The sequence below is a fragment of the Symphalangus syndactylus genome, chromosome 19 (assembly GCF_028878055.3).
Source record: "Symphalangus syndactylus isolate Jambi chromosome 19, NHGRI_mSymSyn1-v2.1_pri, whole genome shotgun sequence".
NCBI lineage: Eukaryota > Metazoa > Chordata > Mammalia > Primates > Hylobatidae > Symphalangus > Symphalangus syndactylus.
In genome coordinates this window covers 47675219-47690488 of record NC_072434.2, presented here as the reverse complement: position 1 = coordinate 47690488, position 15270 = coordinate 47675219, and the positions used below count along the sequence as shown (strand labels likewise).

The following is a 15270-nucleotide window of genomic DNA, read 5'->3' as shown; positions in this document are numbered from 1 at the left end:
TAGTTGGTATACAACAAATATTTGTTGTATTCGCCTATCTAACCTTAAGGAGAGGGGATACCTTTGGAATCACAGAGAACATCACAATGCAAACAAACAAAAACCCACAACAATTCAACATATTTGAGTACAAGAAAATGGAAAACTTCTCCAAGTATAGTTTTTTAGGGCAAATAACATGCCATAAAATGCATATCAAAAGTATGACAGATAAGGCCGAGCGCGGTGGCTTCCGCCTGTAATCTCAGCACTTTGGAAGGCCGAGGTGGGTGGATCACTTGAGGTCAGGAGTTCAAGACCAGCCTGGCCAACATAGCAAAACCCCGTCTCTACCAAAAATACAAAAATTAGCTAGGCATGGTGGCACATGCCTGTAATCCCAGCTACTTGGGAGGTTGAGGCAGGAGAGTTGCTTGAACTCGGGAGGCAGAGGTTGCAGTGAGCCGAGATCACACCACTGCACTCGAGCCTGGGCAACAGAGCGAGACTCCATCTCAAAACAAAACAAAAAAAAAGTATGACAGAGAAACCTGGGCAACATGATGAAACCACGTCTCTGCAAAAAGCAGCCAAGTGTGATGTCACGCACCTGTAGTCCCTGCTACTCAGGAGACTGAGGCAGGAGGATGGATGGAGGCTGGGAGGTTGAGGCTGCAGTGAGCCATGACCATGCCACCGTACTGCAGCCTGGGCAACAGAACAAGACCTTGTCTCAAAAAAAAGACAAAAGTATGACAGATAAAATATTGCTATCTTTATTAAAGGTCTCATTGTTACAAATTGACAGATGATACCATGACCCTAGTAGATGGCGGGCAAAGAACAAAAACAGATAATATTCCCCCTACCTACTCTTCCACATGCACCTTGATATGTTAAAAGAAAAATAGAAACTAGTGAGAAAGCATATAGAAAATCATTAACTTCTTTAATAATTGTAAAAATTCAAATTAAAGCTACAAGATACATTTTTGAAACATTAAAAGTACAAACTATTTGAAAAATTATAATGTCCACTGTTTAAAATCCTGATAGGCTGTACATTTTTCAGGGCAGTGTAGATTTGTGGAAACTGAATAGAAAGTAACTTGCCAATATTAATCTCTGAATTAATCTAAAATTATACAGTCCATTTGACTCAATCCCATTTCTGTGACTGTGTTCTAAAGCAGTTGTTTTAATATTCAGTTTAGGCTGGATGCAGTGGCTCATGCCTGTAATCCCAGCACTTTGGGAGGTCAAGGCGGGTAGATCACTTGAGCTCAGGAGTTTGAGACCAGCCTGAGCAACATGACAAAACTCCATCTCTGCAAAAAATACAAAAATTAGCCAAGTGTGGTGGCTTGTGCCTGTAGTCCCAGCTACTCAGTAGGCTGAGGTGGGAGGATCACTTGAGCCTGGGAGGTTGAAGCTGCTGTGAGCCACGATCCCACCACTGCACTCCAGCCTGGGTGACAGAGTGAGACCCTGTCTCCAAAAGAAAAAAAACCATTTAATATTTATTGTTTAAAAATTATTTGCATAGGCTGGGTGGTGGCTCATGCCTGTAACTCCAGCACTTTTGGAGGCTAAGGTGGGAGGAATGCTTGAGGCCAAGAGTTCAAGACCAGCCTGGGCAACATAGGGAGACCCTGGTCTCTATAAAAAATTTAAAAATTAGCTGGGCGTGGTGGCATGCACCTGTAGTCCTAGCTACTGAGGAGGCTGAGGCAGGAGGATTACTTGAGCCCAGAAGGTAGAGGCCACAGTGAACCATGATTGTGCCACTGCACTCCAGTCTGGGCAACAGAACAAGATTCTGTCAAAAAAAAAAAAAGACAGAAAGAAAGAAAGAAAGAAAGAAAGAAAGAAAGAAAGAAAGAAAGAAAGAAAGAAGAAAGAAGAAAGAAAGAAAGGAGAAAGAAGAAAGAAGAAAGAAAGAAAGAAGAAAGAGGAAGGAAGGAAAGGAAAGGAGAAAGAAAAGAAAAGAAAGATTTAAGGAATATAAAGAGTGGGGAGGAGGACATAAATATTCATTCTATTTTTTTACTCTATTAGATTTTATGCAGCTAAATATTTTACACATTCAGTATTTAAACCATATAAGATTTCAATGGATGTTCTAAAATGTCAAAATTGCTATTTTTTAAAATCAAGACTGTCATTTTCTATTGAAAATATAGTATTAAGTGAATGTTCACCTTTTGTTTAACAATCCCTTCCTTCGTCTCACTTTGCAAAAAAAAAAAAGGAAAAGGAAAATCAAATGGTGAACCTCTTACAGCTTACAGCTGAAATAAACTTTGATGCTGACTGAGCACGTCTTTCTCTACATGCTCACTAACCCATTGAATCAGCTTCCATCTAAGGTGGGGAAGTGATTAGACTTACAGGAAGTCTAATCCTTTTCTATTGCTTAGTACCATGCAAACAGTAGGCTGTCTAAAATACTTATGCATAATGACAGAAAGTAAAAAAAAAAATCGGATTAAATGTAACGGGAAGGAAAGGAAATACATGTATTTTACCTTAAAGGTATCATGCATGACATATGATAAAAGTTCAATAGATATTTGCTAAAGCTGTAATTCAGTAAAGAAAAAAGATGAAAAGCAAATGAATCTTGTATGTATATATAATTGTAAATGTCCACATTATCTTTTTAAACTAAAAATTTTCAGGTAATTGTCCAAAGTAGAACTTTGGTAACTCTGTCATAAATTCAACACATAGGGATCACACATTTGGTATTGTCCTAAAATCATTGCTTGAGAAAAAAACTTGATTCTGATTTGGAGAACTTCCTCCCCCGACTTCTGTAGAACATCAAGTTTATCTTCCTCAGATACTTCAACTCTCAGTCTAACTGCCCCACAGATGAGTAGTTAAGGTAACTTTGGAGTAATACCGACTTAAGTTTAAATTTCAGCTCAGCTCTGCCGCTTACTAGTGTATATCCCAGGCAAGTTCCTAAATTAATCCTGTTTCCTTATACATAAAATCGGAATCATACTACCCAGCCCATTTACCTCAGTAAATGATTATGAAGGTTAGGTAAGAAGGTATCTATAAACTAACTATCCCTACCATAGTATGGCACATGGATCTGCCTTTAACTAGCTAGCAGCTAGCTGGGGAACATACTTAATTCAGGTCCATCTGGAAACTCATCAGACAGGATTAGCTGGGCAAGAAATGTATTGAGGAAAATGCCTATGAAGGATCAAGGGAAGGGAAGCAGAAGAAAGCGAGGAAAGCCTCCAGACCATGCTGCAGCTCTGACATCTGTGGAAGAAGAGAGGGAAAAAGAGATGATGGGGATAGAGAGTCAAAGACTCAGTTCCAAAAAAGCCTTGGTTAGGCCAATCAGACCCCTTGAGCCAAAGTGGCCACTGCTCACAGGAATTAGCCAGCATTCTCTTTTCTTTCTTTCTTTTTTCTTTTTTTTTTTTTGAGACGGAGTTTAACCCTTGTTGCCCAGGCTGGAGTGCAATGGTGCAATCTCGGCCCACTGCAATCTCTGCCTCCCAGGTTCAAGCAATTATCCTGCCTCAGCCTCACAAGTAGCTGGGATTACAGGCATGTGCCACCATGCCCAGCTAATTTTGTATAGCTTTTTTTTTTTTCTTTTAGAATCAGGGATCTCACTACATTGCCCGGGCTGGAGTGGAGTGGCTATTCACAGGAGTGATCATAGTATACTACAGCCTTGAACTCCTGGCCTCAGGTGATCAGCCTTAGCCTCCTCTGTAGCTAGGACTATAGGCATGCACCACTGCACCCCAAAAGAACTGACCAGCTTTCATATACCTGCCATGCTCAGTCATTGGTATGGAAAGCCTAGCCTGGTGCAAACATGGTGGTGTGTGCACAGAGGGAAGAGCTGGGGCTGTCAGTCAGTCATGCTCCACAGCAGGAGATATGAGCAGTGCACTTTCATGGTGGCCACATTTCGCACACTGGACTGCACAGATCCACCTCTACGTGCATGCTCAGGGAGCAGCCTCTCCACAAGTCCACGGACCGCTCTTCCTGAAGGGAAGCTTAGAAGTGCTAGGTTAATAGGACAAACTATGGCCAGTTCTCAGGCCCAACCTGGTTCACATCCTGTCCCTTTTGCACGGCCCATTTCCCTCACCCTTAGCTGTCACCTCAGCAAGTCCTGATGGCTTTTTGAGAGATGTTATGTGGTGACGTGACCCAAATCTTCATTCCTTGTGGATCTGAGCCCTTTGTAGTCATACCCTTCTCAGGCCAGGAGCACTATACACACCCAACCCTAATTCCAGTGAGTCAGGGGAGTACCAGGAAACGCCCAAGGAGATCTGGGTTCCACACATCTTCCTCCCTAACCCCATCCACTTCCTCGGGCTGATGAGGGTGGATTCCTACTGTCACGATGGTGACTCTTTTCTCCTGCTGGTCCCTGAAGACAAGGAATTCGAAGTGCCCTGGTGGCAGCAGTAATTTTAATTCAGTGGGACCTTTGTTATGTCCCCTGGCAAGAGTACACTGAGTTTGGGGACCAGGATCTTTACCACTTAATTAACACAGAGTTTTGGGGACTGGAAGGACAGTTCCCAGTGGGTCACTGGGAGTGATGGTAAGTGGGACCACGCCTACTTTGACCCCTTTGTTCCTAGATCCATTTATTCTTTTTATTGTTGTCACAGTGCCATATAGAGGTCTCTGATTCAATGCATACCCTGTAGAACGTCATCCCAGCCTGTTAGAGGGTTGCCTCCTATCGCTGCAGGTAGGCTTTTCCAAGGCCATTTCCACACTCTGTGAAGTCAGCTGCTCTGGGTGCTGTTATGTATGACCTGTGGACCCACAGTCATGGACCCACACATTTTGAGATTTTATGTAGCATCTTTTTTGGCTACATATTTGCCTCTGAAGAACACTATGCAGTGTTAACCATCTTTGCAATTCCTGCAGATCAAGCCACCTTGGCTGCTCCTCTGACCTTGTTGGTTATTATGGTAATTGTGACCTCATGGCTTCTGGGAGTTACACACTTCCAATTGGTCTCCATTCCTTGGCCAGAGTCCCCATCATACCCATGGCTGTTAAGGAGCTCAGCTCTGGGATCACTCTCCCACTTTGAGCAATGCCCTGCAGAGGAGGCTACTATCATACTTCTTAGTGACGCTGATGTCTCTCTCAACAGTGTATTCTTAATGGTCTTAGTGAATAGTGTGTTCTTTGGGCCTCACGTGGAACATAATCCTCAGTGGGTCTTCTGGTCTTACATGATATTTCCATCCTAACATGCCCCTTCCCTCAGCCTTTTAATCCTTCCTACACCTTCTGCCAGGGCAACTTGGGCTTCTCCACCTTACCCAGGTTTAGCAACCACCTTTTCCAGGCTTCTAAGAGCCACCCCACAATAAGTTTACCCTCATTCTCTATGGTCCTTGCTGGGGTATTAGATCGTGTGTCTTGAAAGAGTGCCCTTAAGTCTGAGCTCCAGAAATAGCTATACTTCTCTTGGGCAATGTTCCTTATCACTTACATAGCTGATTGTATTTCTCCCTTTGATCTGATTGTTAAGAAGCTCAGAATCAAATTTTAATCATACATCTGTTACATATACAGGATACAGATATATAGAAACTTATAACATGTACTTTCTATATTGTCCTCACAACAGCTTCATCTTTTTTGTTTGTTTGTTTGTTTGTTTTTTGAGACAGGATCTCCCTCTGTCGCCCAAGCTGGAGTGTAGTGGCACAACCACAGCTCACTCCAGCCTTGACCTCCTGGCTCGGCCATCCTCCCACCTCAGCCTCCCAAGTAGCTATGATTGCAAGTGCATGCCACCACACCCAGCTAAGAACCCCTGGGCTCAAGCAGTCCTCCTATCTCAGCATCCCAAAGTACTGGGATTACAGGCATACAGGCATGAGGCACTGCACCCAGCCATCTTTTTTTTTTTTTTTTTTAGATGGAGTGTTGCTCTGTGGAGCAATCTTGGCTCACTGCAAGCTCTGCCTCCTGGGTTCGTGCCATTCTCCTGCCTCAGCCTCCGGAGTAGGTAGGACTACAGGGATCCACCACCATGCCTGGCTAATTTTTTGTGTTTTTAGTAGAGATGGGGGTTTCACCGTGTTAGCCAGGATGGTCTCGATCTCCTGACCTCATGATCTACACATCTTGGCCTCCCAAAGTGCTGGGATTACAGGCGTGAGCCACTGCACCTGACCCTTATTTTTAACTTATTTTCACTTCATACTGAATCTCTTACTTGCATTTATTGAACACACTATCTGCCCAGCACTGTGCTAAGTACATATGTGTTATCTCATTTAATCCTGGCTTCCCTACTGTGGGATCTTGAGCAAGATACTGAATTTCCATAAGCTTTAATTTCATCATCATCGGTAAGTAAGGATGATCCTAATGTCCACTTTGTAGGATTATAATGAGGATTAACGATGGTGGCTAACATCAGTAGTTATTAAAATATACTTGGCTGGGCGCGGTGGCTCACGCCTGTAACCCCAACACTTTGGGAGGCTGAGGCGGGCAGATCATGAGGTCAAGAGATTGAGACCATCCTGGCCAACGTGGTGAAACCCCATCTTTACTAAAAATACAAACATTAGCTGGGCGTGGTGATGCGCGCCTGTAGTCCCAGCTACTCAAGAGGCTGAGGCAGGAGAATTGCTTGAACTCAGGAGGCAGAGGTTGCAGTGAGCCGAGATCATGCCACTGCACTCGAGCCTGGGCAACAGAGCAAGACTACATCTCAAAAATAAAACAAACTAACAAAAAAACACTCAAATCTTTTTGCCTAAAACAACTCAAAATATCTGATTTAATTATTGTATAGGATGTCAGTGTAGTAATGTCCAGAAAGATAAACATTAGTTTATTATAAAAACACTTGACATACAGAGCAGAATAAGTGTTACTAATATTATTTATTATGGCTTTAATCTAATTGAAGGCTTTTGTGGTTCCTATAATTAACGGCAACATAACAGAATCAATAAAGCTTAAGACATAATGAATGTCCACACAGAACACTATTTTATGGGGTTTTTCTTAAATAGGTAAATGAGATGATGGTCCCCTCTGAGGCCAGTGAGCCCAAGGATGGGCTCAGTTTTACAGGAGCTTCAAAATCCATTCAGTTTTACGGGAATATCAGATTGCTTTGGGCTGACTTACTAGCCATAATAACGAGACTTATTCTACTCCTGGGATTTAGTATACTGTATTAATAATTTAAAAACCTTATGAGCAAATGCTATTCTGACAACCAAGCCCAGGGTGCTAGAAAGGCGCTAGATCAGAAAGCAGGACACTTGCGTGCTGGATGAGCTCTTTGATAGATTAAAAAAAAAAAAAACTTAGGGCAGTCTTTTTAATGTCTCTGAGCTCAGGTATCTCCTTAGTTTGGATCACATTATTTTATGATACCTATCAGCATCAAAATTCTGTGCATCTTTATTTTTTTAACTTTACTGTGTCCATGTACAGGTTATTGGCCACAAAACCATGTATGCATTTGACAAATGGGATAACTGAAGTGTAAAGTTTAAATTACATTCCAAAAAGCAATAGGAAAATAAACTGTAGCTGAACAAGAATTGGCCAGGCACAGTGGCTCCTGCTGGTAATCCCAGCACTTTGGGAGGCCAAGGCAGGAGGATCACTTGAGGAGTTTAAGACCAGCCTGGGCAACATAGCGAGACCTCCTCTCTATAAAAAAAAAAATGAATAAAAATTAGCCACGTACAATGGTGTGCAGCTATAGCTCCAACTACTTGGAAGCTGAGGTGGCAGGATTGCTTGACTCCAGGAGTTCGAGGCTGTAGTGAGCTATGATCGTGCCACTGCATCCCAGAATGGGTGACAGAGTGAGACCTCATTTCTTAAAAAAAAGAAATAACATGAAATAAAAATAGAAAAGAATTAGATATGACTTCTTCCCAAGTTCTAATTTTCTCTTATTCTGCTAGGAGAGTGATACATAGAAATTATATATTCTCAGAGGTCTATGGCATCCAACACTTTAAGTCAATTCAGCAAATATTTATTCAGTACAAGTATGTGCCAAGCACTGTGTTAATTTTTTACAACATGATGCAGGATACGCGTGATCAGTAACAATCAACTGATCATCTACATGGATAGGGTACTATACTAGGCCCTTGGCAGGGGTGGCCACTCTTCCTGTAGCATGTAGAGGAGAAGGTAAGACATCCATCTGAAAAACAGATAATCAAGCGTCAAATGGCTGATACAGACATAAATGTCATAAGATTTCAGAGACGCGAAACATTACTGAAAATCCAGATAGACTTCATGGGGCTTGTGAAATGTGAACCGAACCTTGAAGGACACTGAAAAATCAAAGAGGCAGGAAAGTGTTAGGCCTATTTAATTGGCATTTATATCCTTCCCAGAATTGTTAAGATTAGGTTTATTTTTGTGTCTGACATGCATGTGTATTGTCTTCCCTCAATTTTAGGTACCACGACAGCAGAAACCATGTATAATACAATATTTATATTTGATTCAGCATGACAGATATTTGTAGAGCATCTACTATACATCAGACACTGTACTAAGTAAGCTTTGGAGGGGAGGGAAGGTCAAGAAGGAAAGAGAAAAGACTTGGAGATAAAACTCAGAAGTCAGATGAGACCCGTTCGTTGCTGAAAGATCTGGGTAAACTTGGTTTGAACTCTCAACACGTTGCCCGGACTGTGGAAGTGTAAAGCCCTTTCAAGAGCGAGGTAACTTCTGGAGGGACACTTGCACCTCCTCATTCTACTCTGTTTTGCACCATGTTACAATGAAGGCACTCACACAAAGCTCCCTGGGTTTGGCAGCCATCCCTGAAGATGTAGGTAGGTAGGAATCACAGCTCCGCTGCCCTGGTGGCTGCTTTCTCCATTTTCCCTCTGCCCTCCCTCCTTTTGCCCTCGCGTTCTCCATTGCAGATTGCCCCCCAAAATTTCCAAAACCTCCCTGCAGTATGCACAGCAAGTTGACCCTCCTCTAACAGCTGGATCCTTGGTCTCAATTTTCTTTTTTGTTTTTTTAACTCTTTTTTTTTTTTAATACTTTAAGTTTTAGGGTGCATGTGCACAACGTGCAGGTTTGTTACATATGTATACATGTGCCATGTTGGTGTGCTGCACCCGTTAACTCATCATTTACATTAGGTATATCTCCTAATGCTATCCCACCCCCTCCCCCTACCCCACGACAGGCCCTGGTGTGTGATGTTCCCCTTCCTGTGTCCAAGTGTTCTCATTGTTCAATTCCCACCTATGGAGTGAGAACATGCGGTGTTTGGTTTTCTGTCCTTACGATAGTTTGCTGAGAATGATGGTTTCCAGCTTCATCCATGTCCCTACAAAGGATATGAACTCATCATTTTTTATGGCTGCATAGTATTCCATGGTGTACATGTGCCACATTTTCTTAATCCAGTCTATCATTGTTGGACATCAATTTTCTACCGCAAGCATTTTCCAACCTATTTATTCTATTACACCTAATTTCCCAGCTGATTTTTTCCAAGCCTAGATGCTTCTATTTTCAGGAAGAAATCTGGCACCAGCTGTAAAACAATGGCGATATTTTCTCCACCTTGTTACACAGAGATAAGTGCCCCAGTAACTCTAAGAGAAACCCACAGGGCTATGAAGGGACAGGAGAAAGTACAGGAAATGAGTCAGGAAGGGTTTTTTGGACCTTTCTAAGTGATCTCTGTCTCTGTCCTGAATTCACACAGTATTTATTGCCTACATCACTCCTTGGAAACGTGTCCTTTAATGCCTTCTATTGCTGTTTGTCTTTCCTTCTGTTGGTGCTTTATCTCCCTGACCAGATGTTTTGCAGTTCCAGTACGGCAGGCTTTTCCCTTCACCCCTGGAATGCTGTGGCACCTGGCACAGTGCCTCCAGGGTAAAATGGGCCTCACTGATTGGTCTGTTGAGTCTCAACCTGTGGGAGCTTTACGATTTGCCTAGTTTCACAAGACCTTCCCTAAATTGTCCTAAAAATACCACATGGCAGGTGTTTGTTTTAATTAAAATATCTCTAAGAATGCACTGGGTATTTAATCAATTTGCTTGAGATGGCTGGAGATGTGCACTCAAATTCCAGCAATGAGGACCTGAAAAGGACTATCATGTATTTAAGCACCCTTACCTCCCAGCCATCTGCTTTCATTCTCAAACTCACCTTTTGAGGTGAGATTAGGTGATCTGCCAGTGTTTACCTATTACACAGCAGGAACTGAAGTTTTAACAGGGCACACCTAGCTTCAAAGCTCCTGTTCTTTTCACTGTCTCACACCTCCAGGATAATAATGCCCCTTTAGAGATATTCAAATTTTCATCATCACTAAGAAGAGCAGTTATCCACTGGGATGCAAACTAAACAAACCACCCCAACAGTTAGTGTCCTGGAGTTGTAAAAAGAAAATTGACTCCATGAACTTGAACAAGTGGCTTCACCTTTCCGAGCTTCCAGTTACTTATCTGTACATATACAATTCTACAGAGTTGATGTGAACACTAAGTTAAATAACACACACACACACACACACACACACACACACACACTACCAGGGAAGCAATCTTTCTGTTGGCTGAAAAAGAAGATCAATTATATTCTTTGAAGATTTTGAGTGTTAAGTTAAAATCCTCCTTCCTTTTACAGAGTGTAAAATGGGAGCTGACACTCAGGTCTGACATTCAGATTAGTTGGGCAGGTGTCTTTTAATTGAGTTAACGCATTACATGATTTGGGAGGGGCATAAGCTGACTCACACAAGAGCAGATTAACCATTAACCCAAATTCACGCAGCAGCGGCCACAGTCCGGGAGGTAAATTGGCACCACCATCCATATTCTTTGAAGCCCTTCTCCACAGTAACTACCATTGCCCCTCAAACAGGGCCGTTTCAGATTATTGCAATCAGCCCAGGTAGGAGGTAAAAGGGTTGAAGGTATGACCATTATAAAATACGAGGAAGTTCTTTGGGGGAGGATTTGGGGGAATGGAACCACTCTCCCCAGTCCCTTAATGACACCAAGTCCTGTTGGCTTATGTCTCTAAGAACATGGGCTTGGCAGTGAATGACAGCTGACTTTTAGCTCTGCTTCATCCTAGTTGTGTGGCTGTGAGTAGTACATTACTACTTTAAATCTCGGTTTTTTAATCTGTAAAATGGGAGTGATAATATTTTCTGTCTTTTTTTTCATGTGTACATTCAGAATTTTTATCTTAAAACAAAGAACCACCAGAGTAACATTAATAACAGAAAATCCATATGGAAATATTCACAATCTGGTCAGTGAGAAATGAGAAAACAACTTCCCTGCCTTACTGTCCACCCACTGTCTGAGGAGCCAAAAGTAGAGGGGAAGTTGGAAGAAGGTCACCTTTTCCAGCTAAACCCCACTGCATAGCTATGTGCATTTTTATTCAAAGCCTCAACAACCAGAGGAAACAGTGAGAACTGAGAAGCAAAATACTGTTATTGGCAAGCGTTCGGCTAAAGGGTCTGAGATGTGTAAGCACCAAGAAGGGAAAGGGAGATCGAGCAACATACGAAAAAGGGGGCTGTAGGAACAAACACAGAGGAAATAAGTCAACAATAACCTACTTCCACACAGAGCAAAGTGACGGTGCACATACATTCATCCTCTGAAGTATGGGCTACACTGCACACTGACTCATACTATCTCAAACATGGCCTATTGGAAAGATTCAATCCCCCTAAGGGCACTCGGCACAGGACCACGGTGGTCATGGTAACAGACATAGACAAGCATGCCGTGACCCTGAAGCAACAACACACATTAGATAATAATCGTTCAGAAAAAAATATTCTCCAGAGCTGAGGTTACAAATTCCAAGTAAGCTATAAACATTCTTTTTGGAATTCCTTTAAAGGTATGGGTCAAAGTAAAACAAAAATCAACACCTAAGATCTCCTAAAGAACAAAATGGAGAAATAACGAACCTCTACCAAGAACCAATTATTTTAGGTTCCTCATTTGGATGGCTCTCCCACCAGACGAGTGGTGGGGTTACTTAAAAAGTAATGAGTCTACTACAAGGGGAAGGAGTTGTTTGGTCCAGCGAGAAGGAACAGGCTTTCTAAAAATAACTTTCCCTGCCCTGGACTCCATCCAAAATTAGAACCCATCAACTGCCATTAACTAGAATGCCCATCTTGGTTAATAATCCTGGACTTCAAGTAATACTACATATAAACTATAATTTTAAAGAAAAAAGTTCCAAAAGAAATCAGTAGCTTTATTATATAGGCATATGACTTTTCTGAGAAATTAAACTTAAGAGTTTCCATCTGAAGGACAGAAATTGTTAAGAGGTAACGTGCAGACCTCAGGCACCACATCATTTACCCTCCAATAATTAACTACATTTCTCCCTAAATTCTTCTTATTGCACCTTAACCTCTCCAGCATCAAATCTTCTACTCTATAACCTCTTTTAAACACCTCCTTTTAACCTCAATTTCCTTATGTTTTCATTATTTGGCAAAATTACACTTAAAACATAATATTAAACCAGAAGGTAAAAATTAAACCAGAAGGTAAAAATAAATGTAATTAAGCCAGAAGGTAAAAATAAAGAAAACTCAAGTTAATTTGCTGTGTACAGCTGTACGGAAGTGAGGAAGGTGTTCTTATATAAACCCTGTCTGCCTTCCACACTGTGTGTGTATCTGCTTCCTGGTAAGTCTGAGGTTGGGGGAACTGCACCTTACTTTTCCTCCCCTATATCCCCTAGAGGGCAATATTAGAACCCAAGGGAGAAGAGCTGGCAAAGTTGTCATATCCCAAGTGGTCAATCCCTCCCAAAATGAAGGTAGGTTCATTTGGTCTCTCCTACGCAAAAGAGAATGTCCAAGAAATGAAATATTTTAAAAGCCATTGAAAATCCAACAAGCTCCAGCCTTGTTGAGGGAGAAAGGAATCAAGTAGCAGCATTCAGAAGCAGCCCTGGGTTCATCTTATGAGGTCTCTCCCTTGTTCAGGGAGAGATGGCTTTCCCTTGCTGGGAGGCAGGTGGAAGGAGGCATGATTTAGACATTGGTGGTGGTCTCCTTAGCAGGCTGGATACTGTTCATCTCCATGACGTGGTCTTTCCAGATCTATTTGCATCATGTGCCTGCCCTTCAAAGGCCTGTGTGATATCCTGGAAAGTCCTGTAATACATATCAGGGACTTTGAAGAAGGTAAAGATCAAGAAGGTAATGAGGAAGTCAGTGAAGATAATAAAAACGTAGGCTCCTAAATAGTAAGTAGCAGAAGGGAAGAGCAATCTGACTAGGAAGTTGGAGGTCCAGTTGGAGCAGCCGGCCACTGTCGTCACAGCTGGGCCAGGGCCCTGGCTGAAGAGTTCAGCCACAATAAACCAGGGAATGGGGCCTGGCCCAATTTCAAAGAAGACCACAAAGACCAAGATAGCCCCAATACAGACAAAGCTTATCCCATTACACTCATCCATCAATAACAAACAGTCATGAGGATGGAACAAAAAGCCATCCCTCCAAGGCCTATCATACGTAGAGTCCTTCTTACTGCCCTTTCCACCAGAAATAGGGAAACTATAGTGAAGATACTATTAACCACACCCGCACTGATGGTGACACAGATGGGCTCTTGAACACCTGCACCCTTAAAGATTCCTGTTGAGTAATAGAACACAGCATTGATTCCAGAGAGCTGCTGAGAGAGCTGGAACATGATGGAAATGATGATGGGCTGTCGGTAGCTGGATACTCTAAAGAGCTCCAGCACAGTGACTTGCTTTTCTTGTGCCATCCTTGCACTCCCATCTTTCATCTCCTGGATGTCTTGGGATACATCCTGGCTGCTCCACAAGCACTGGAGGATCTCCTTAGAATTCTCCTTTTCTTTTCTGTTAATGAGCAAGAATCTGGGACTTTCAGGGCAAAATGGAAGGGCTGCACTTTGTAGCATAGCAGAAGAGATGGGAAAGCCTAATAGCACAGGCCATAGGTCTTCAGACCCCAGGATGAATTCCAGATCAAAGATCTGGGCCACCAGAATTCCAACAACAATGCCCAGCTGGTTGAGAGTGCCAAAGACACCTCGCAGGGCAATAGGTGAGATCTCTCCGATGTATGTATGTGGGCACAAAACTGTGCAGAGTCTGCAGAAGAAGCCAATAACCAAGTAGGCCAGGATCAGCATTTCAACCAACTCAGCTACTTTACACAATCCCATAAGGCAGCCACCAGTGACAGCCAACAGGTTGACGGTAAGCATTGACTTACACCTGTCAAAGCTGTTGACAAAGAGTCCAACGGAAAAGGAGCCAATCATACAACCAATGGAGAATATGGCCACAGACAAGTACCAGAGGGACAAGCGCAACATCTCAGAGGGAGGGGTATTTGCCTTGTCCTTCAAAGTGTTGACAAATTCCCTTACGATCGTCTCAGGAGCATTGATGACCCCAGTGTTGTAGCCAAATTGGAAAAAGCTGTTTGTAGCAATTGTGATGGCGAAGATCAGAGATGGGGTGACCTTCTGTGTCCCCCATGGCCTTAATCTAATTTTTTTTTTTTTTTTTTTTGAGACAGAGTTTTGCTCTTGCTCAGTCTGGAGCGCAATGGTGCGATCTCAGCTCACTGCAACCTCTGCCTCCCAGGTTCAAGCGATTCTCCTGCTTCAGCCTCCCAGGTAGCTGGCATTATAGGTGTGCACCACCACACCCTGTTAATTTTTTGTGTTTTTAGTAGAGATGAGGTTTCACGATGTTGGCCAGGCTGGTCTCAAACCCCTGACTTCAGGTGACTCACCCACCTGGGCCTCCCAAAGTGCTGGGATTACAGGTGTGAGCCAGTGTGCCTGGCCCCTAATCTAATTCTTTTCAAGTCTTTAAGAAAGATCTAGGAGTGTGATTCCAGAGACACCTTTTTCAACCAACGAAACCTTCAAAATTTCCTTCTCGGCAGCAAGTTTTCTCCAGGTCCTCAGGAACGCTCTAAAACTCTCACCATTACAGCATCTCCTATTTTCTGTCTTCTAAAGTTGTTGTGAAGATTAAGTTAAATAACAAGCTGGGTGTAGTGGCTCATGTCTGTAATCCTAGCACTTTGGAGGGCTGAGGCAAGAAGATCACTTGAGCCCAGGTGTTATTCAAGACCAGCCTGGGAAACAGGGAGAGACCCTGTCTCTACAAAAAATAATTAGCCAGGCATGGTGTTGCATGCCTGTAGTCCCAGTTACTCAGGAGGCTGAGGTGAGGGGCTTG

General features: G+C 42.8%; 1 protein-coding gene, 1 long non-coding RNA gene and 1 pseudogene across 2 annotated transcripts in view; all 3 read right to left on the bottom strand.

Annotated features, from left to right (window-relative positions):
- The window catches only part of JAK1 (Janus kinase 1), a 246230-nt gene that overhangs the window by 140537 nt on the left and 90423 nt on the right, over positions 1 to 15270 (bottom strand). The window lies entirely within an intron of this gene.
- Positions 6890 to 15270, bottom strand: part of LOC129458734 (uncharacterized) — a 28891-nt gene continuing 20510 nt past the window's right edge. The window contains exons 3-4 of the long non-coding RNA XR_010114586.1: positions 8279 to 8336; positions 6890 to 8200 (exon numbers count right to left, since the gene is read on the bottom strand). This is a non-coding gene — a long non-coding RNA (uncharacterized lncRNA). The remainder of the gene's footprint in view (positions 8201 to 8278; positions 8337 to 15270) is intronic.
- LOC129458733 (solute carrier family 2, facilitated glucose transporter member 3-like) lies at positions 12827 to 14629 on the bottom strand (annotated as a pseudogene).